The following is a 22,848-nucleotide window of genomic DNA, read 5'->3' on the forward strand; positions in this document are numbered from 1 at the left end:
CAATATAAACACCACATGATTATTTTACTATTAATAAGCTAACTAAATAAAGAATAAAATGAAGCTAGGTGCCTATTAATTAGCATATTTATTATTAATATTGTCTACATAGCTTTGTTTTAAGCTTGAAATGTTTAATCTAAAAAATATATATTTTATATATATATATATATATATATATATATATATATATATATATATATATATATATATATATATATATATATATATATTTATTTATTTATTTTTTATTTAAATCTTTTATTTTTTTTATCCATTTAAGCTTTTAAATGTACAAATTATTATAGAGTATTTTTATATAGAGTATATTTACTTTTTTTTAACCTGGTTTTGCACAAGTTATGAATGTGTGTTGATCAATACATTAGTGAAAGCAGCACCACAATTGCACCCAAAAAAAACCCTGTAGACCTCAATATCATACATTTGCTGTAGCCTTCACCAAGTCAAAGCTAAATATAATTTCACACCATTAGACAAAATCTAAATAACATTTTCTCCTTTTTACCTTATATATATACATTATATATACTTTATATTTTATGACCCTGCTTACTTGAAAGGGTTTGCTTCCAAATAAGTGGAAAACATTGAAACAAAGTTTTGCTGTCAGCATTAAAATTTTCACGCACATTGGGAACTAACAAGTTAATGGGTTATATAGACAATATGGTTAAGCTGAAAGAGCCTGAACATCAATGTTTTTCTTACATAGTTTTCTTATTAGGCCAATCTCAGTCATACTAATGGTCCATCTCTCCATTTGTTGCATTTTTCTTAGAGACAGCCAGACCTGTCATCTCCCATATTGCATACACTCCTGCTCTACAGAAAATTGCACTCTAATTAAAAGTAATCAAAGACAGTTGAGTAAAAAGCATCTCACCATCTATGCTTTTAATTTTGTCTCTCTTTTTTCCATCTGGCCACTCATATGATTTCTGAATGATGGTGGATTGACAGAACAAAAGAAACTCTTGTGTAGTCGCTTATTTAATCAATTATTTATTTATTTTAATGTCATGGCCCTTTGTTGTGCCCTCACTGTAACAGTGGATGGAAAATTACTGTGATTAGCTGGTGACATCCCTCCGTGCCCTTACAACCCCACAAGGTGCACAAGTTTTGCATTCACCAATTGATAGTTCAGAGAAATAAACAAGTACATTTTAAAAAGCCATTTGAATGACACTCTGTGGGGTTCTTTTTCTGGCATATATGACTCGCATATATGCCACTGTTTTGACAAATATCAAAAGGTAATTTGTTAACAAATGTCCCCCTTCATATTCTAAAGAAAATGAATAAGCTGACTTAATTGTTTTTAGTACAAATTCTATTGAAACCTACTGGAATATATATTTTTAAAAAAAAGGACATTTGTATAATTATATGCACATTAAACAAATACTTTATCACCAGTGGTAAAGTAAGAGATGAACTTATATTCTTTATTTTAACCCAACCTGACTGAAACTGCACAAATCAGAACTATATGATACTGCAATAATTAAGCAATACCGCACCAGCAAGGGTTGCTGTTGTAGTAAATATCAGCATGGCTGTGATAGGCATGAGGCCGAAAGTAATTGCAGCCGTGCTGATATTCAGTACAACAGCATGATTGATAATGTAATATTGCTTTCATGCACATTTTCATAAACAAGAAATTGAATTTTGAACATTATGACATTTCACAGTGCGTGATGTTTCACAAAAGTGCCAAATATTTTGTTTTGTTTTGCTCCTTCAACTCAGTCAAGACTTCAGAAAAATACATTGAACTGCTACAAATCCAGTCCTCCTGCGGAGCAACTACCAAACACCTGAAGGTACCATGAAGATCTGTACACACAAGTGTATGCAAATATAAAAATTTGGGGGCCACAAGCTTACAGGACTCACAGGAATGAACAAGCTTTTATATAAAATGTTCAACTTAACACCAAGACAACAAGAAAGGTTCGGTAAAGTAGTCAGGTGCATCAAGTATCAAAATATGTACATCAGAGTATTCTACCCCAGATTCTCAACAAAGCTGTTGATATTGATAAGAGATCATATCAAATCAGTATTGTATTGTAGCAGTGCCTTAAGAGTAAATACTAAAATCATGCACTAGTAAGGTATGCATTAATAGTGCTTTTCCTGTTGTCCTGGTATAAATATATATTTTTTTATAGAATAAGAGAAATTAAAGGACGTCTACTTTTCTCTACTGATTTGCATAATCCATATAAATATTCTACACTTAGACCTACTGTGATGCAAACTAATGGCAAATGTGTATTATCAGTATAACTTTCTATTACTGTAATATAATGTAATATAGTTCTTCTGGCCCATTGATATGACAGATAATGGACAGGCAAAGTATGAAAGCTCACCTGAAAACAAAAACTTAAAATAAACATTTATGGCCCCTATTAATAATTGTAGATGTTCTTTTTTTTCTCTGCGTTCTTTCAAATGGATTGCAGCCTTATGTTATACTTGGTTGTAAGTGTTGAAAGTCCTGGCATTTAAAGTATATGGAATAAATCAAATGCTCTTTTTACTGCACTTCTTTAAGGCTTACTGGAAGTCTGCCTCCACATGTCTACACTAGTAAGTACAAAGCAACTGTTTCAAGCATTTAGTCTATACTATCATGCTACTATGTTATTGTCCAAAGCTTTTACTTTATATAAACTGGACCAAAATATTTCCCAATTAATATTAATTTTGTATGAGATCAGGTTGAATGTTTTTCTGAGTTTTTTTCTTTCAGAACAGTCACAGCTTCCTTAATTCTATCACACGTGCTAATCGCTAGTGTACGCATCTGGAGCTACTCTTGGGACCCAGCATGGAGCTGCCTGCATACTTTAACACTCAGGGTCTGATTTAGTGAAGCATTTAGCACATGCAAAGTGAACGAAATTAGACAGCGATTAGTGTAAGCATTTGTCACTTTCAAAACTTTGTTGAAAAACCTAGCATTTAGCACTAGATTATTCTGATCTGGAACAGACATTAGCCATCAAACGATTGTCATAAACCATGAACAAATTAATAAACCACACAATGTGGTTGACTGTTAACTATTTTCCCCTTGGCTTACTGTTTTCCTGATTGTGTACGCAGCCTGTGTCTAACGCAAAAAAAAGAGTTATGTTTAATGTCCACACAGACCACATGTGGAGTTATGAGATCTCCAGCAAGTGTGAATTTGGTGAAGACACAGCATTACCACTGCAAGGCTTACTGTGACAATACTGTTGCTTTTCTCCAGACCCCATGTACTCTATAGGCAGGAGTTTTCAGGCACATATTGAACACATTGTGTGAGCTCTGAAAAATGAGTCAAAAAACAAAGTTTTGTGAAAACTGTGACATTTCTCACTTTATGATTGTACAGCCTAGCATGAGACTAACGTGAAGGGGAAGAGTTATGAGCACTGTCTGACCCCTGGCATCAAGGCTTATGGTTATCACTCTATAAGGAAAGTATAAAGAAGTTTCGATGTACTCACAAACGCACACTTACTCACACAATCACACACACACACACAAACACACACACACACACACACTGTATATATATATATATATATATATATATATATATATATATATATATATATATATATATATATATATACGTACATATATAAGTATATATATATATATATATATATATATATATATATATATATATATATATATATATTTAAATATGTGTGTGTGTGTGTGTGTGTGTGTGTGTGTGTGTGTGTGTGTGTGTAGGTGTGTGTACACAAATTTACAATGTACATCATCAAAGAGTTTACTTTTAAAGCACTTCACCCTGTCCAGCATGTCTTGCATTTGGTCGTCTCCTCGCACAGGGGCCGAGAGGTACTCATGCTTCTCATTACTGGGGCATGTTGGGATTTTATGGAGTCTTGTAAACCTCTGAATTACTTCACTTTACAATTGATTTTGACACTGTTATGTGAGTGTGCTTATGAAAAGCCTTTCATTGCTGGATGGAAGCCTCATAATGGCAAATGACAAAAGAGCATGACTTGTTAATTATTTTTAACTGCCGGATAAAATGATTATGAACTGGGTAAAATACACAAAGGGCCAGTAACCGGAAAAAACTCACATGAGGAGAGAAATCACTGACTTTATTTGTAGAGAGAAAAGCATTGTGCTGTGCAAAGCGAAAAAGTCAGCTCTTGGAATCATTCATTAGGTTCGTTGAGTTGGTTTGGATACACAAAGTCCCAACCCATTATATAATGTAAGATACAACAATTATAGACAGATTACTTTTGTTTGTTTGTTTGTTTGTTTGTTTGTTTGTTTGTTTGTTTGTTTGTTTGTTTGTTTGTTTGTTCATTTAGAGACTAACATTTTTTAAATATAACATTTTATTTACTGTGTATAAATTAAAGTAAGACAATGTAATATTGTTTAAAATAAATATTAAATGGGCAAATAATTCAATAAACACATATTAGTGTTTTTCACTTAATTACAAAGCAGAATAACAATTATAATTTAGTTGCAAACAGCAAATACATTTTATAAAGGTAGCGCTAAGATATAATTATCAGTCATTCTATAGTCATAATTAATATTGATTAATATTACATCTAGCTTTGAAAAAAATCCTATAAAAAATAAAATGTGAATAAACACACACACACACTCACAAACTCACACACACACACACGCACATGCATGCATGCAATGATGAGACACAAATAGGTTTTAAAAACAGATAAACTGCTTTTTTACTGTTGTATATAAATCTGCACATGTTGCTACTTTGGATGCAGGATGTGTGAAGGTCTTGTCTGTGTGTCCTCCTGGGCTCTTTTTAAAGCAGACGCTGTCTAGAGAGCGGCAGAGCGGTCAGAATAGAAGGTGGCAGCCAGTCAAAACATCGCCTGTTCTTCCAGGCAGGGCCCAAGTGCTGGTGAAGAGCTTCTTTTCATTCGCCCTTAATGTGGTAAAGTGATCTTCTGCACAATAGGTACACTCGAGGAGGCCATCCCCAGCAAACAGGCCAAAACAAACAGCTCCCCCAGGCCCCGCTGCCTCACCCCGAACACACTACCACTTAGCCTGTCTCACTGGACTCACAGTTGGACGCATACATGAAGTCTGCACACCTGCACTTGTACACACATCACCCCGATTCATTTCATTGATATGGAGATGTATGCAACCAGAAAGTGGTAACATTTGCAAAACAGCTGAAATGATGTGGACATTTGATACAATATGTTTTCTTAACATACATGAAAACAATGTTAGTAAAACATTTTCCCTGTCACTGATTCATAAATAAATAAATAAATAAATAAATAAATAAATAAATAAATAAATAAATAAAGTTGGTCCATACAAAAGCAAATAAATACTTACTAGCATAAATCAGATGACCTAAAGCAAAAGTGCTGACATTTATAATTTTAAGTATTGTTACACCATTTTCTATCAATATTACTAAGTAACAATTGTGTATTTTTTTAACAATTGTACATAAATGATAGAGTCTGAAGATGCTGTTATGTAATTATGCAAAACATAGTATAGTATTAGCTATGTATGTCTAATATGAATATATTTAGCTAAAAAATTAATTACTCTGAAACTAACAAGTGTTTTATAGGAAGACATGATGAGAAATCTAATGTTATATTTGGCAAAGCTTTTCAAAAGGTGTGCATATTTAGATACAAAATATTACAGCATGTCCTACTTTGAATTTCCATTTAGTAAAACATTTTAGCTGATATTTGAAAATTGTAAGTGTATTTCCCCTTACTTGTAAGACTTCACCAAATCTAAGTAAAAAAAGACTATTCAAAATATTTTAAAAACATTACTATTATTTTTCTCAGTATTATTATTATTATTATTATTATTATTATTATTATTATTATTATTATTATTATTATTATTATTATTATTACTCTAAAATGTGTAATAAGTTTTATGTTTCCACTACATTTACTATCCTGTTAGAGTAACCTTACATTATTCAAACTGTGACCTGAGGTGTAGGTCTGAGCTTGACTGGAAGATGGGAAGTTGGGCTACAGTTTTATCTCTGGGCAAGAACACAGGGATTTGAACAAAGGCCCATAAGGCCTTTAGACAATTTGGCTGACAACGACAGAAGAATTAGCACACACTTTTACTAGTCTAGCCTCAAATTACTTTCTTCTGCTTGGTAAAACAGCCTTAGCAAACACAACAATCAAATTCACAAAGGACATTTTATGTGAGGTTAACCCAAGCCTGTAAAAAGCCTTGTCCTCAGCTACAAAGACAAACATGGCAATTGAAATAACTGATTACAATGCACAGAAAATGATAGCAGACAAACTGTTCCTGGAACAGACTCGTTTCTTATGGTACACACACAACAGAATGACTGAAAATATAAAGCGAGGGATTTCTTTCGCCCATCTTCTTTTCCTCTTTCTCCTCTTTTTCTCTTTCCCCTGCCTTGAGCTCCTTGTCGGATGAAACATGTGGTCAGCTGTTGTGCTTCCATGTGGTCAGATGATCAAAGGCAGAGTGGGGTAGTAATTGTCTCCCGCTGAAGCGCAGCTCAGGCCCTGGATCAGCGTCCCAGCAGGTGGGGGGACAGCCATGAGAACGGCCTGAGAGGCTGGAGGAACGCGAGAGGCCCTGCCTGGCAGAAATAAAGACTTCCTAAGGGCTCCTTACTGACAACAGAGCCGCTTGGGTAGGGTGAAAAATGAAGCCTCCACATATTTTTGTTTAAGGGGGAAAAGGGGCCAGTGTGGGGGGATGGGGGATAAATTGGATGCATAAAAATAAGGGATTATAAAATTTACAAAGAGAGTAGACTTTGATGAAATGTTAGTTTTTAAGAAGTGAAAATACTGAATATTACTGAGTACTTATAACAGAGCCCCTTGTTGCTTTTTATTCGGTCACTTCTTGAAAGTCTCTTTTTCTGTCAAATTATAGTACCCAGGCTAAATTAAATACTCTTACCCTTAAGCTCTTACAACAGTTGGGTTGAATATACATTCAGGACACCCACTGCAAACATAGATTGCATGTTTACCTGGTGACCGGAGGGAGCTGCAAAGACTCACAAGTTAGGCTACTTCACATATATGTGGGAGCCCACAAAACACTTTTCACCGCTGTCTGTCATTTTGATTGCCCAGCACGACTCCCTTCGCTCTCACCCCCATCCTACCCTCCCTTTGGCCAGATGGCTTTTTTTTTTTTTTTTTTTACTGTCTGTGGGCTCTTGCACCTTTAGTTTAAATCCCTAGAAGGAGAAGGAGGAATGGGCTATTGGTGTGTCGACAAATGGTTTGGAGGTAGCCATGTAAATAAACCAGATTAAGGGGAGCCCCTTCACAGAGACATCCAAACTAGTTTCTGCGCTTCAAGGCCCATGCCCTGATAAGCAGCGGAGAGCAGCCAATCAGGATGGAGATCATAAAATAATAAATCACCTGAGTGTAATTTTATTCACATTGAAAAAAAAACACATGGAACACGTTTGTAATCTTCAGCAAATTTAAAGAGCATGGTTTACGTGTTTAGCATTTCACCAGGTTTTTGGAATAGAAACAAAATGGACATGATTAGAGAATTACAACTCATTTTAAAATTTGAGGTTTTGTTTTTAAATCAATGTATCTGGACAATTAAGGTTTACCAGAAACTGGAACATCCCATGAAAAACCCACAATCTATCTATTACTACAAAACTACAATCAAGCCTTTTGTGTTTTTCCAGGTAGTACCTGGGAGGAAAATATAAATGTCAATTGTCATATTTGTCAATATATGAAGTCAATATGAAGCGTTGCAAACTTTTCAACAGCTTGCTTTATAGATGCTAAATGTCATTGCTCATTGTCTGTACTGACTATCTATCTATCTATCTATCTATCTATCTATCTATCTATCTATCTATCTATCTATCTATCTATCTATCTATCTATCTATCTATCTATCTATCTATCCATCCATCCATCCATCCATCCATCCATCCATCCATCCATCCATCTATACATCTATCTATCTATATATATATATATTACTTATACCTACTACTATCTTATACTATAGCAGATCTTCTACTGTACAAAAGAAATTCAACTTTAAATGATCTACTGGTCTTACAATGGCTGTCAAATAAAATATATAAAAACTTTTTGTCAAGAAGGGGTTGAAATATAATTATCTGATTGGGTGTCATCATGCCCCAGGCAGCATGGCATGAATGACTTTCTTGAATAAAGAATGATATTCTGGGTTGGCAATCAACAAAAAGCTGCCATTTTTACAAGTGATGAACAGGAAAAACAAAAGGATTTAATAACCAGTACATTCTGTGAGCTCTTGTCATTTCACACAATCCCCTTCTGCAGAATAGTTTATTATAGAACCCTATCTCAATCAGAGCATTGCGTTAACTATTGGCAGGAAATCTGTAACATTCACAATAATCATATAAAAACTGCCTTTTAAAATTGCTTTAGGAATTCGGTTGTTACCTTTGATTAGCACATGTCTTGTTTCCTGAGCCATAAATATGAGGTTGCACACATATGGGGTAAAATGTCTTTGTCAAGCATAAACAGATGGGGAAAACAAATAACCTGCATTATATAAAAAAAAAAAAAGGTCAATGCTGATTAAATATATGCATGCATCTAATAACCACTCTAGTTGTTTAGTTGGTTCTTGTTCTAATTTATTCAAAAATAACACCAAGCAGTTTGGAAAGGTTTGACAAAGGAAACCCATCTTGAAAACCTGTCAAATATATAATGGTTAATAGTGTTTTTTCAAATGTAAAAGTTCTATTGAGCAATAGTATCTGAATTAACAATTAAATCTGCATGTCTCTGCCAGAAGAATAAAACCAGATAGTTCGTTTTTTAACAATTTTATAATCCCAAATACACATGCAAATCAGCACAGAAATTCTTGTAGGAACATGTTGTCTTAGAACCCTACCCTGAAAGCTTAGTTTTGATGAAAGTATGCCATATTCAATACATATGAATGCATGAAATAGTGTCTAATAAGGTGCAATCATAATAAAAGAATCCTCTCCATGTCTGCTCTAGGTCACAGAACATGATGTTACATGATTACCAAGCTCTGACCTTCCCAACTATGGCACATTATTTTAGAATCAGTCGGGTCACTCAATATGTCAACCAAAAAAAAACAAAAAAACAATTCAGGTTTGATTGAAGCGATTGAAGATTGAAGCAAATGCAGCATCGCCACACCTATCAAGCTACAAATTCAACAGTTTTATTTACTCATACTGGGTGCTGCTCCAAGTGCATTGTTAAACTGACTTCTTATTCAGTCAATGCCTGGAGGCAAGGTTAAGAAAATAAAGAAGAAAAAGGGGAAAAAATTATTCATTTAAAAAACATTTGCTGAAATATATGTGTCAAAATAAAGTCTTTCCTAAATGTTCAATACCTGCGGTCATTTTCTCGCTGAATTGCACTTAACCTTTCTTCAGTATCCAACAGGTAGACTTTTGTCTGTTGTACTATTTTAAATAAAAGCTGTAGTTTTTGTATAATAGCATTTGCCCTTGCAGGATCCCACCAAATGTTCATACAAAGTTAAGACTGTCAGAAACTGCTATCTTTAAGGAGACATTTGGTACACACCAAGAAATAAAAACATAAACCCACACCACGAAACACCCCCCAACACACACACGTGCTCACACACACATTTATAATTATAGCACGTTCTATATATTTTCAAACAAATACTTTCACATCCGTTGTCTCAAATGCATCATGCCCAGATTACATTTTGTAATTTGAATGTGCTTTATTCCACAGTACACAGAATATACAAGACATCTGTTCACTAAGTGCACCACTTCTGCAAGACAAGCCAGGGCGATTTTTCAAAGGCTGTTGTGACATGTTTAATAAAATCTGGCTATGATTATGTCATTTCACTACATTAAATGATGCTGCTAATGAATGCTAGTAAAACAGTGAAGCTGATCGTCCAAATCACAGGGCCTCAGAGACCTATTCAAGCACTGTCAACAGCCTCAGCCATCCCATCCTCACCCAGCGCAAAAGCATCCACCATCAGCAGTTAGCACTTAGCTAATGGCTCCCTTTTGGTTGATATAATTGCACAATGATTAGCTTTGCGCTCTCAAAAGTTTCACACTTCACCTTGTGTTGGTGCAGCCCTGCTAGCACGGCTCTGGCCCTAGAACATAAGTGACAGACTGCGTGCTAATGGCGATGGCACTCAGACACGTACAAAATGACACCTCACGTTGTTAATTCTACCTGTGTGTGCACATATACATTTAATTAACACTAATCCAATTGACAACCTTTACTTCCTGCCAAGTAAAGTGTCAGGAGACATAACATGGTTATAAAGAACAAATTAGACTTTTTCTATTAAAATGTTATTTGAAAAGGAGAATTATGTAAATGTGTGTTTAATACAATAAAATATGTAAATAGAAAGGAATAACATTGCGATAGACCTAAGTTATTGACTTTTGCGCAAACAATAATCATTGCATTTTAATGAATAATTAAATCAAAAATAGAAACAACTATAATTTTAAGAAGAAAAAAAATAATATCATACTAAATAAACCCCTGTGGTAGCTCGATGTGGGGGAAAATGTGGGGAAAATTGCTGTTAATTTTAATGTCTAATGAGATTCTCCACAGTCTGTTTCTGGCAGGCTGAGCATATGGGGGTGAGAGGGGACTGATGGGGTGAAGAGGCTCAGCCATCAATCTTACCTACTCTTCCCCAATCAGTTATCTCAAGGGTTACCACCCTTTCCTATGGTTGTTATTAGGATATGCTACTCTGGGAGATCTATGCAGCAAATAAACCAACAGCCACCACTGCACAAGTCAGTGGGAATAGAGTGTAATCTATGTGATTAGGTGCAATTCAGCACAATACAATGAAAACACCATAATCAGCAGTGCAATTCTTATTTATAGAGGCTTTTATGTTAGGAGAACAACAGGTAGTATGCCTATATAGTAGGCACTATATAGTAAATATAGTGTACACAGAATAAAGATATGCTGCTGTGCTTATTGGCAAAGTCTTTTTTTTTAATAGTGGTATATTCTTACAAAATCTCAAAAGCTGCATAACACGCCAATGGCACTCTGCATTTTCGACAGATGAAGTATTGTCCCCAACGCAATTTTTTGGTCCTACTACAAAAATGTAAATGTGAAACATGTTAGCAAATGGGAGCCCTGATGTCGCAGCAAATGACCAGTTTCAGCAGGAGCTGCTAAAATGGCTGACAGCTAAACAGGCAAATACAGGAATTTTGCTACTATGATTTCAAGAGCACACACTTAAGCATGATCGTTGCAGAGTTTATTCCTAAGATCTTCCAAATTCATCTAACATCGTTGCACTGTATATTCTTGCAGTGGTATCATTTCATTCATAAGCGCCACTGAAACACAGATTATTGTGACTTTTTGTCGAATCGGTGGTTGAGCAGTTAGGGATAGGGAAAACACCTGAGATCACAGCACACAGTAGATACCCTAGCCATTTGTTCGAAGCCTCTGGGAAAGCTCTTAAATGCCAAGCGTTTGCCCCTTCATTTGCCCCTCTCCCTCTTGTATGCACTAGCATAAAAACGTCAAGTTAAATAGCACCCCTGAAGTTAAGTAATTATTTCTTTCCGAGGCTGCACTGCATGTTCTCCAGGAAGCCAGGAATTGGAGCGCATTAAAAAGCCAGTAGTGATAAGCTAAATGCACCCCACAGGCAGACCACCTTACCACGGAGACACCTAAGCAGCTATAGCTTTGACATAATTTTTCATCATGCCCACCACCCGCTTTGCTATTTGCAAAATTTGCTCAGGCAACATCATACTAATCCTGAGAATCCAGAGCCAAGTGAAAAAGCAAAGAAAAAAGCTGTTGTAGATGATGGGGACACTGCTATGTGTAGTAGAGTCTACCAGTGTCGAACAGTCATGTGGCAGAGCTTAACAACGCACTTATACTGAAACACCAGACAGGTAATGTTTTTTTCTTCACCAGCTTTTTCAGTGTGGTGCCAGTGGTGCTGCCATGTGTGCTGGCGGGGCCGCCCTGGCCGCCAAGTCCGCTCACACTTGCATCAATTACAGTGGATGAGCCTGACAGCCATAATTACACACCGCTGACGCTGATTATGCGCAGCCTGTCATGGAGACTGGCAAGGCACCTATTTTGGTGCACTCGTTCAAGCAGTCAGTTTTTAGGGCAGAGTGGCGGAGCAGACCCTCTACTGGGGTAAGCAGAGGGCAATTCTTTAGGAAGTAAGTGTGTGTGTGTGTGTGTGTGTGTGTGTGTGTGTGTGTGTGTGTGTGTGTGTGTTGTGGTGGTGTTGGGGGGTGTCAGGGTCTTACACCACAGCAAACTCCTTCCTCTTGTGCTTGTTCTCAACAATCTGGTCTTGGCTCGGCTCCCACTAGATGCTTCAGCTAATGCATGAACATCCCCTGTGGTAGTATTTCAAATGATGAGGATTGATAGGGATTTGTGTAAGGCAGATTTCTGCTCCTGCATCAAACAGAACAGTGGCACTGATAAAAAACAGAAACCCCTCCATAAATTGGCATCAATATTTAATCTCCTGTCTGAGCAAAGCACATTGAATGTTGAATGGTTGTATGGGGAAATAATGACTCTGGCATTTTTTTTCTGATAATGCCCAATTAACCATTATGATGCCTTACACATACCCACACGTTTTAACTTCAGATGCTTATGCCCAAGCCATGTCATCCTTAACCACACAGGACCTACCTTACTATTTAAAAGCAGGGGTTGGATATATCATTTGAAAATCCAAAATCTTTCCTAAAAAGCCAAATGAAATACCATAATTTTTTTACTTCCAAGTCCCTGAAAATGTACACATTTGTCTGACAAGAATCAAGTTACAGAATATTCTTCCTAGTGTTCTCTGAAACACAATAAAACCCACAAAAAATATATTTATTTACACAGACACCTATACACATTAGTGTGCTTAGGCCTACCTTTCATCTAACTATAATCCTGTATTCTGTGAGAGCTACAGCTGATCTTAAGGCTCTATGGGTCTAGTGGCAGCTCTTCCAAATATTTCAGACTGACAGACTAAAATCATGTCAGCCCATGACCACTGCACACTGAGTACATAAATCCATGGACAGTGTTCTCTGTACTCATGTGTGCAGTCAGTTGTTCGTGACTAAGCTATAGAGTTTCTCCCAGACATAATGCAGAAAAAAGAAAATAAAAAATTAAAATGTGTGATAAGAGGTGTGATGAGGTATGATGTGTGTAAATCTTTGATCATGTTTTTCAAGGTCTTTCATGCTTTTGATCTGCAGATAGAAGAAGTGTATATAATTATTCTTTGCATTTACTGAATAAAGCCTTCACATTACTGTTCAACAAAGAAGGGTACTGGTGTCTTTTTATTCGTAAATTACTTCTGCTACGGGTTCAAAAAACTTATTTCTCTCCTCTTTTTTATTTAGCATGTATAGTATTTATTGTGCCACATGCTTTTCACCTTTTACTTTCCATTACAATAATGAAATAATTTTGCTTTCAACCCCAATAAACAAAAAACACAAGAAAACATCAAATCAAATAAGAGATTTGCCCAGAGGTATTCTGTCCATAAGAGCGCTTAATTCTTTCACATCTGCTCTTACTCTGACTAACTACAAAGACACAAGCTCATAACAGTTGTCTCTCTATAATAATAATAATAATAAAAATAATAATAATAATAACATGACCATGGCCTTAGGCCTTGTTTTTCTATTTCAAGTCCATTGTCATATTGTCTATTGACATGTTAGATTAAACAAAAATTTCATGTCAGTTGAACGAGGGCTGCCTGCATGATTAGCAGATCCCGCTAATTGTCCCCCCTTTTCCACCACCACCATTTTCCACATGGTCGAGCAGCAAAGAGGGCTTTGTCCAGCAGGGCCCCCATCAAACATGTCAAAGATGGGTCTTTACCGCCTTCTCAGACTGCTCCCATTCTCCTCGGGGAGAAGATGAGGGAGTGAGGGGAGGAGTGGAGACAGGATGCGCTCTGATTATAAGGGGGTTGGACTCTGTGTTAAGGGTGTTCCCCGTGGTCCATTGACGGGGAGCAACAAGAATGCAAACACTGTGTGCTGGACACCCATGCAAGGGCTACATTCACCTACTCCCACACGTGCAACATCGTCAATAATTACCCAACCAGCCCCTAGAGACAGGGAGTCCACAAAGCCTAGGCCCCTAACTGATTTAGATAGGGGCCAAAGCACTCTCAGTACCCTCCTCACTACTCAGACTTTTTGTGTCTTTCTTCCTGAGGATTTGTTTGTTTGCTTCGTCTTAATTGACTTGATCTCTGTTGCATCTCTAAGGCTGATGTCCCTCTGTCTGGCAGGCTCAGTGCATTGAGACGAAGTCTAAAAATCAGGCTTGGTCTGGTCTGGTTTAACACTTAAACTGGCAAATACGTTGTTACTTAAGTTAAAGTAGTGCACATTTGTTTTGTTCACAAAACAAATGAGAATTAAAAATCATAATAATCAATATGATGCAAAGAAGCATCTGTTTGTGTAAAATTTCCTCACTATTATTTTATGACAAATGTTTGTGATAAAGCTTAACATTTGAATTGCTTACTATTAGCCAAAATATAAATGTTGTTCTTGATGAATCAAAGTCCACTTCAAAATATTAACCAACCACTTTTCAGTCATTTTATATGGCTCATGAAACTCCACACAATAGTATGAATTTAGGAAGGATGAAAGAAGCCTGCGTAGCTTGCACCTTTTACAACATATACGGATGCGCTTCATCGAGTCCAAATTTGCAGACGGTTTCCTTTAAGACAAAAACAAAGACTGAGGCTGTGTGGTGCTAGAGCATTCAAGCAGATGCATTCTGTATAGGCCAGAAAACTGCAAGGGAAAACTTCAACTCTCTCTCTCTCAAATTCTCTCTCTCTCTCTCTCTCTCTCTCTCTCTCTCTCTCTCTCTCTCTCTTTTTCTCTCTCTCTCTCTCTCTCTCTCTCTCTCACTTGCTTTTCTCCTTTTCTCCCACTTGCTTTTCTCCTTTTCTCTCATTTTGGTGCTGTTTTCCCTGCAGGCTGTGTGAAACTAGTGCAGAGCCTGTAAGCATGTGGAGCACCACAGTGTGCTGTGTGTCTTTATGTGTGTATGTGTGTGTCCTGGTAAAGACCAAATTTGAAGGTGTTCTAATAAATAAAAACAATTACTTTTGATTTCATATAAATTCATTAGGAAGAAATGCTGTGAACGTTATTTCCAACACTCTTGTCCTAACAACAACCATAACTTTCCTACAGTGCAGCTCATGCAAATTCTTCCATTACATAATTCTGCTGTCTGTTCCACATGTTATTTTGTACATGAAGTGAGGAGCACTTGAGAAGTGATGCTTGCATGAATACTAAAAAGGTTACATTAGCAACTTATATGACCATTTTATTATAACTATATCCATCCAACCTGACACAAGCTTTACTTTATTTTCATCTTGATGCAGCTGAACCAAAGAAGCCAGCCTATTCACAAAAAAATGTGAATGTGTAAATGCAAGGTTGCATATACAACTGCTGTATAATTGGTGTGTTAATTAAATGTTTTCATTCAGTGTAATATAAATAACATGTCTTGTGCCAGTTGAGTCAATGAGTATGTATGAATATCCCCTTTCAATTCTCTTATATTTTTCTATGTTTATTTTGAATGGCTGCATGTGTACCAAAAGCAGTGTTTATCTGTCATTTGTTTTGTCTCTGTTTCAACCAGACTGATGTGTTCTTTTCAATGCTAACGGTGTACCAAGAATTATGTATGTCATTTGTGTAGGCATGAATAGAGCCTGAAAGTAGATCAAAAACAAGATCATAAACGCAAAATACACAGATGCTCAAACTTAAAGCTTGTTTCAGAATTAACAGTGTGGTAAAGACCTGATGTTATTGGAGAAATCATTTGGTAAAGACCCCTTATGTCCTCAGGAAGTTGGTCTCACCCTAACTAATTGGGTTACTAATTGGAAATGACAGAATAATCTGATGTAACTACCGGAATACTCTGCATTGTCACAGTTAGGGTCCATTTTAGCACTTTAGCCTTATTTAATGCACAATTGAATGCTTCTGAAGACAGAGCCTGAATCATAAACCAGAGAGTCGCAGATACCAACAAAAGTTTAAACACAAGCCATAACCTTTACATGTGCAGAGTGCAAAATTCACTAAAGTAGTACAATTACAGCACAAATTACAGCACATGACAGTAGGTTTTCAAGAATTTCCTTTATAGAAGGAAAACATTTTAACAAAAACAACTCAGATCTATCAAAATGGCAAACGCTTTCCCTTAATAGAACGGATCGATATGGCGTCTTACCTCTCCGGGTGCTCAATCAGACTTGATATATGTCTTGTGTGGGCAGGTTCAGTGAGCCTCTGTAGAGAGAAAACATAAAAGTCAGTTTTCAGAGTCTGACTATAATAGCATATGATCAGCCTCAGTAACCTTATGAGATAGCTACTCCCTTTCTGACGATCATTCATAAGTGCCTCAGAATATAAAGTCTATCAAAGCCAAATCCCATGCCACTTCCAGCTGCCAAGGGAAGCAATAGAAGCTTGAAACATCCTTTCTTTGCTTTTAATTTTTACTGGATGAATAAGATCGTTTGCAATATTGGGGTAATATTGAGATCTTGAGACAGTATTCATAGATTTCATCAGGTAAAAACAGCCATATGTTTTAATAGAGTTCTAAAACAAAGCACTCAATGTTTGATAGTGTTCTGATACACCAATGAATCTAGCTTTTAAAGCAATTGGAAGATCAGTCATCTCTCTGTAAAATGCAAGAATGTCAAGGTTCTCTCTGAATACACTTGGTTATGATCACAAAAAGACATTTGGAGATAAAAAAAGGTCTATTGACCCAAAGTTGTTTAAATTAGCCTATGCACTGATGATGTTTAATATTTTCACTAAAGCCAGCTTGACAAAAACAACATAAAATAGTAAGTACTTACAATGAGAAACACATTTTTGGCACTCAATGAACTTAAAATTTTACAAACTGTTATATGCAGCAAAAAGTTAATAAGTAAAAATGTCTGTGTGACTATTCTGGTGCATGCGATAACGTTCTCCACTTTTAATTAAGGTGGGAAGCATGCATTTATGGTGTGTAAGAATGAAATTAAAGTGACAAGTCATCTATTTGTGTTGCAAGTGCACCATGCTCAAAACCTGTGCCAGATTTAAAGTTTCTCTGAGAAAAAAAAAAAGAAGAAGAAGAAGAAAAACATCCCCAAAGGCACCCATCCATGGCACACCCCCTCCACCCCTAACTGCATGCTGTCCCCCAGGGGGAGCTGCACCTCCTGACCTCCTCCTCCATGGGGGTCAAAGGGAATTTAACACGAGGGTCCCACATTCCTCCAAGGTGATAATTGCTGTTGCTCTCTGCAGGGGGCCTTCAGGCAGTGGGTAAACAGGAGGAGAAAAAGACCCACCCCCACCCTACATACACACACGCACTGACATTTAAACACACCATGCACAGATGACACACATGAATTATGGCATCAAGTGATGGTGTGACGCCAGTCACAACGACACAGGGTGGTGACGTTCTTTTTTTTTTCCAAGCTTTCCCAAGTGTGCAGCTGTTAGGCCAAATGTAAACAGCACAGCACTTCACACCTCCAGCGAGACTCCTATGAAAACTCTCAAGGCGAATAAAATTGACTCTAAAGTTCATTTTAAGACAAAAACACCACCATGACTTAATTACTCTCCTTCATCAACTAAACCGAACTCACAGTGGTCTCTGATGGAGAAATCCTTGGTGGTAGTTGATTGATGATAAATGCCTGGGATTCATCCACTGGTGAGAAAAGGTGCATTGAGAGCTCATGAAAGTTGTTCTAAAAGCATAACCTTTGGTCAAATACAGCGTTACAGCTTTATGTGCAATGATACCAAACTCTCTCAGGTATGACATGCCTTAAAATTAAAGAGAAAAGGTGCATGCGTGACCAATTAAGAGATATCTGTCTCCTGGGTCTTGACCCTTTTTCTCCAAAACCAACACCATGCAGGGAAACAAGCTCCCCATTCTCCGCCATGATCTATTTAATCATATGTAATCGCTCATAAACTACTGTACAGGCACAACACAGTTCGTTTAGCAGGAGAATGCCTTAAGCTTTTGGTAAAGACCATTAGGTTTAAAGGCATTTCCCAGCCTATGAACACATGTGGATTCTGCAAGCCACACACTGAGGCTTCAGGGGTTATAAAAGTGGAGGTGGTGATTAAGAACCAGAAATAATGGCCTTCACAAAACCTGGAATGCTTTTCCAGGGCAGATGAATTGCTGACTTATTAGCCCCTGAAACTGTGATCATTAGTGAAGCTACATACAATGTAATAAGAAAAGATTTGATGTTTTTGCGATTATGTGGAAAAGTCCTTGTGGCCTGCAGGCTTTTTGCTAAGCTCCGTTTTGCTCTTCTGCCTAACCTGACTACTGATTTCACCTTATTAAGTATTGTGAGTCTTTTTACTTGATAATCTGGGATTAGGGTGGACAGCAGTCACAGAGAAGCTATCTCAATCAAGGCCAGACTTTCTGTAAACCTCTCTCTCTCTCTCTCTCTTTCTCTCTCTCTCTCTTTCTCTCTCTTTCACACAACCACACACACACACACACACACACACACACACACACACACACACACACACACACATGCAAAGAAACCCATCACTTTGCTCGTTACATGAGCTTCACACCAGTTAGGGCTATGTGCTTTATCAGGGATTTTATATTCTCCAGCCACTCACTTGACACCTCTGGACCAGAAGCTTGCAACCAGGACCTAAATTAGCACTCTAAAGACACAGCTTTGTACCTTTACTTTTGCAAACACACCACTTGTCTGGCTTAGCCGAGATCATTAGAGTTTAGTAATAATCTCCTGCCTTCCATTTATTGCTCATACTGATACTAGGCTAATTATTAGAGTGAGACAGGTTGCCATTTTATGTCCTTGTGGATAATAGCCTCATCCGTGAGCTGTTACTTTGTGTGTGCTTATGTGTGTACTCCAAATGTGTTTGGGTTGTGTGTATCTAAGTGAGATGTAAGCAAAAAAAAATGTTTTTTTCTTCTGAACTTTCCAATAAATATCCAGGATAATTTTTAACACCTGGCCATAAACCTAGAGGAATGCTAAATAAAAGCAAGGTTTTAGAGCATGACTCCTGTCTGGCTATTACTCACCAAGACAGCAGGATTTGTAATGGTTGTAACCTGGATTAGTTGGTTAAAGCAGAAATGCCCTCACAGAGAAAAAATATATCATCACAATAATATGTGTTTTCCCAAACAGTAGCTGCTAAAACTGAATTAAATAAAATTTTAGGAGTCTATTTTGGTAAAAGTAATGAATCGGTTAACTATACTTAAGTATGTTTGTGTTGTTTCATTTCAACGAAAAGGTGAAATAAAAAAATTTATATATATCAAAACAACAACAGCAAATACACTTATTCTTATTCTTTAGGCATTAGGAACTGTGAGCAACAATTGAAGAGGAAGTGGATCTTGAACTTGCGTTCTATTTTGACCCACAATCGGGCCCCAGAGGTGACCCAGGGGACCAGACACAGCCCTGCGCTGTGCTGCAGCTCTAGTTTCGATTGACTCCTTCCGCCGCTGCACCTGTCACCCGTCAATAGACCCCCTGCCCACACCCTTTCAGCATGCTGAATATATGGCCAGGCTGAATGCCCCCACCCAGCTAATTACTGCTGGCTCCTGAGGTCTGGCTGCATTACACTGTGTGCAACACAACATCACGGCTCCTGTGTGTGCCTGCTCTGGTTTGGCTACTCTACACACACACACACACACACACACACACACACACACACACACACACACACACACACACACACACACACACATACATACTCTCTTACACTGTGACATGATGACAGATCAACGAGTCCTGTACACTCACAAGCTCTAGGAATAGAGTTATCACTCTCCACAAGCAGACAGCACATGAGATTTAGAGTCTCGTGCAGGACAGTGCATATACACAAGCCTTAAAGTTAGAACTTCTAGATAACTGCAGTCCTTAACTTTTAAATTCTGGAAAGCTGCTTTGAGACAATGTCCATTGTGAAAAGCGCTATGGAAATAAACTTGACTTGACTTGACTCAGAATATCAAGTAAGCCTAATTTCCAAGCTTACAAAAGTGTATTTGCAAACAGAATGGTGATTTAACATGTTGCCCTAGGATTTTGCATAAACTGGCTTAATTTGAATTCCGATTCAAACAATGTTATTTTATTTAGAAAACGTGCTTCTAAGTGCGTGGCATTGCAGTATGTCCCCTGTGCAGTGTTCAGAGCAGATCTTGGATCTACACGCAGGTTGATAGAAGAGTAAACTCTGAATCTACGCATCAGGCACCACGTGACGCAGCGCGCTCAGAAATAAAAAAGACGCGCGCGCTCTCTGCGATTGGCTCGCGCCTGTGTCTCGCTGGAGCTCGGGGCTGGGATGCGCTCAGAGGCGTCCCGCTGCGCAAGTCGCCGCAGGTAAATTTCTCACGTTATCGAGCGACGTTAGACTCGAGAAAAGCCGCACGGGGAAGAAAAAACATGACACCGATGCACACTACCCTGCGCACATTATACAAAATAAATAAATATAAAAATACGACGCAGTCGCCGCGCTTCAGTCTCCCGATGGTTTCTGTTTCGGCGCACCTGCAATGCTGACACCGGGCATAGACTGAAATCTCGCGCGCGCGTTTCTCTCATCCAGATCGTTCTGATTTCCGCCAAACGAGTAATCGTGGATACGTCACTTTTTTGCATTTGGGAGGTGACATCAACCGGCATCAGAGGGGAAACGAGAAGTGAGCGACGCAGCACTTCATGTGGATGAAAAAGTCATGCAAAAGAATCAAACACACACACACACACACACACACACACACACACACACACACACAGCCAGGTCGTAACTCCTACATGGTTGATTGTTTGCGCGTCTTGTCCTCTTAGCATCCATCTTCTCCTCAACATCCTGTATCCACCATCCGCTGTACTCTTAGGTTTAGGACATCTCCCATTTGTCCGTTATGAGTTATTATGATTTTTTTTTCTTTTTTTTTTTACATTTGACCCATTGATGTCATTTCCTGTATGACATTACGTAACGCGCTTGATATCCTCACCATAGCTACAAAGTCCCTTAATGAGTGCGTAATAATTCCAATAGAATAAAAAAACCACACCTTAGCGCACGGGGTTCACAAGGTCAGATGAGAAGCAGCGATGAGAAGACGACTTTGTGGGGGAAAAAATTAAAGTGATATGCATCATCCTGCTTCAATCGGCTGTATCTGTGAACTTTTAACTTTTAAATCAATACATCACACTCACCATCTCGTCTCATCTGACCATAAAATTTTTATAGAGATAAAGATGAAAGTATCACCGCAAGTATTTTTTGAGAGTCATTCATGTAATGACAACCGTTATAATAACTGTATAACGCATTATATGACAGTATAACAACACTGATATTGTCTTTCATAGTTATGGTTTTTCCAAATGTATAGACATGATAGAGCGAAGTCGCAAAACAAATTAATAAAACAAAACAAAAAAAATGAATAATAATAATAAACATCTGCACATCTGGATAAACCCAAAAGCACACCAGCGTACCAAATCCCAAAGAACCACCAAAACCAAACCTGCAAATGCAGGCAGTATTTTAAAATATATTTTTGGTGGTAAAATAAAACCGCAACAATATTTATATATATTTTTATACATATTTATTGTACTTAATTGTACTTTATTTTACACTTATGGCAAACCGGTCTCGTTAATTAAAGTTCACCTGTCTTCAATCAATGCACTTCCAATGATTCATGTGAACAGTGAGTGTGCCCCTAAATGCTTTAATGCATTTTCAAAACTACAGGGACATCTGTCATACACTGCACACTTACTCATCTATGCCACTACTAAAGAAAATTCTATAGAAAATTGTATGGAATTGCCACTCAAAATACAATACTTGAAACTTGAAAAATAAGGAAATAACATACATCCATATTTTTTTTTGGTTGTAATTCTATGCAGGCAGATAAATCTTTCAGCATACAATGCTGCTAACAGTATAAAGAAAATAATCAAGAATGAACTCCGGTAAAAATGTGTTCAGACGTTAGCAACAATGGTTTGCACAAATTACAAGTCATAGAAACACAGAACGTATACTAGATATAACGTATAGACCAAAGAACCATTTCCAAAGTGGAAATTGTATTTTCCATAGACAACATAATAGAAAGAAGCAGAGAAGTCTTCTTCTTCTTCTTTCGGCTGCTCCCATGCTTAATCAAATTGGAAGCATCCATGGCTGTGATTTGAAAGAATGAAAAAGAAAGCTTTATGTGGTTGCACATGGTGTTTTTTGTTTTGTTTTTTCCTACAGCTGATGCACACTGTAAACAATTACTGATGTGTAAACTGTCCTCAGTTTTATTTTTGCTTCTTTGTTTGTTTTGCTTTTGTATTTGCTCTCAGTTTTGTTTTTCAGTTCACTGCCCAGTAGGTGTAAATGGGGCTATATAATGGTACAGCATTAAAAAATACACACATTTAATGTATATTTTTGTATTT

General features: G+C 37.3%; 1 long non-coding RNA gene across 3 annotated transcripts in view; it reads right to left on the bottom strand.

Moving 5' to 3' along the window:
- The window catches only part of LOC310736754, a 72,821-nt gene that overhangs the window by 42,955 nt on the left and 7,018 nt on the right, over positions 1-22,848 (bottom strand). The window contains exons 1-3 of one of the 3 annotated variants that reach the window (XR_014536650.1): positions 21,181-22,360; positions 16,509-16,567; positions 6,148-6,703 (exon numbers count right to left, since the gene is read on the bottom strand). This is a non-coding gene — a long non-coding RNA (uncharacterized lncRNA). Of the gene's footprint in view, positions 1-6,147; positions 6,704-16,508; positions 16,568-21,180; positions 22,361-22,848 lie in introns of those variants that run through there. The other 2 variants (XR_014536648.1, XR_014536649.1) reach the window with 2 other exon arrangements.

Source organism: Silurus aristotelis (assembly GCF_946808225.1).
Source record: "Silurus aristotelis genome assembly, chromosome: 14".
Lineage (NCBI taxonomy): Eukaryota > Metazoa > Chordata > Actinopteri > Siluriformes > Siluridae > Silurus > Silurus aristotelis.